Here is a 1,686-nt window from a genome sequence, read left to right as displayed (position 1 = left end):
TTCCCGCCTCCCGCCCCGCACCCCGTGCCGCCGCGGCCCCAGGTCCGCGCGCCTGCCCGCCCCCGCCCTCGTCCGGGGCCCCGGGCTGTGCTCCGCCGCCACCCGCCCGCGGCCCGGGGCCCGGGGCCGCGGGCGGGTGGCGGGACATAGCCGAGCCCGGAGGGCGGGGCGGGCGGCCCTGCGCCCCCAGTGCCCGCCCCGGGAAAATTTTTCTTTCCGTTTCCCCTCCCGAAACTCGTCTGGGTGGAGCGTTCGACCCACCAGGCCCGGCCCACGAGGGGCGCTTGGGGTGGGATCGGCAGAATTGACCGGATCCTCATCTCCGCGTCGCCCCGCACCATTCCGGGGCTAGGCTGCGGCTGGGCGAGCCCGGCGGCCCGCTCCGCGTCCCCTCCGCACCCGGAGCCCCCACCCGCGTCCTCCTTCGCATTCCGGGCGTGCGTGGGTCCGGCCAAGTCCCGGAGCGCAGCGGAACGGACAACAGAGTGGGAACCATGCCAAGCCGGCATGGAGGGCGCCAGCCGCTCGGCGGTCCCGCGGGGGATCGTGATGGGGAAAAGGTCTCCCCAGAGAGACTCCGACGCCCCTAGAGAGCCTCAAGAATTTAGAAAGTCCAAGTAGGAAAAGTGCTCAGCGCCGGGCCTCATTCGTGGCCGCGCGGGACCTCGGCTGATCTGAACTGGGAGATAATGTCTAGAGATAGTTTTAAGTATGACAAGTAGGTGCTGCCGGTGAGTTGAGTGACTTCACATCGCCCTGGGCCTGAAGAACTCTACAAACGAGTTTCTAAAAGCTTTTTAAAATCATTGCAGGAGCCATAGAGTCTGGGGGTCGGGACGAGGGGAGTGGGGCAGAGGAACCTAGATGTGTCACTGCTCCCAGTTTTATCCATCCTCATGAGTTTCCAGCCCTGTGGTGGGCATCCTTCCTTTTCCTGGGCAATAAGAGTCAGAAGAGGTGCTTGCCACAGTCTGGAGCTTTCTGCCCCTCCCCAGTGGCCTGTAATCAGTGAGTGTTGAGCTGACAGAAGGACTCCTGGAGCCTGCCCCAGTAGAGGCCAAAAGCCAGAGTCTCCGAGAAAGCAGCAGCCTGAGCTGTGCCATCCTCTCAGCAAAGCCCCACTCCAGGGCTCCTGGCCTTACACCCCTTTCTGATGGTGCTCTTACTCTCTGAACAGGACCTCTAGAATTTTGGTTCTTTAATAAATCCTGATTTATGGGTACCTATAGCTGTGCAGTCTTGGCTAGGAGCAATCAGTCCTAAGAGGCCTAACTTTGGGAGGCTGTCTCTAGTCTGTGCCAGGCATTCCTGGTCACTGAAGAAAGTGTTTTCTTGTCAGTGCTGTTTGTTTAAAGAGATTTGGAGCTAGAGAAAATGAGATGGCCAAGTAAAAATAGCAAGTGCCGGAAAAGGTACTCTGATGAAAACAAAGATGGGCTGGTTTTTAACCCATTGCATTGATGCATTTTCTTAAATTTAAGAAAGATTATTAATAGAGACTAAAAATTTACATATTCTACCTGGTAGAGATGTATATAATTTTTGCCCTGAAGAAAAGATTAGCTAGGTGCCAGTGGCTCTTTCCTATCATCCTAGCTACTTAGGGTGCTGGGATCCGAGGATTGAGATTCAGAGCCAGCCCAGGGAGACAAATCTGACAGACTTTATCTCTAATTAACCCCCACC

This window comes from Perognathus longimembris, chromosome 6 (assembly GCF_023159225.1).
Source record: "Perognathus longimembris pacificus isolate PPM17 chromosome 6, ASM2315922v1, whole genome shotgun sequence".
Taxonomy (NCBI): domain Eukaryota; kingdom Metazoa; phylum Chordata; class Mammalia; order Rodentia; family Heteromyidae; genus Perognathus; species Perognathus longimembris.
The sequence above is the reverse complement of the archived record's forward strand: the minus strand, read 5'-3'. Positions refer to the sequence as shown.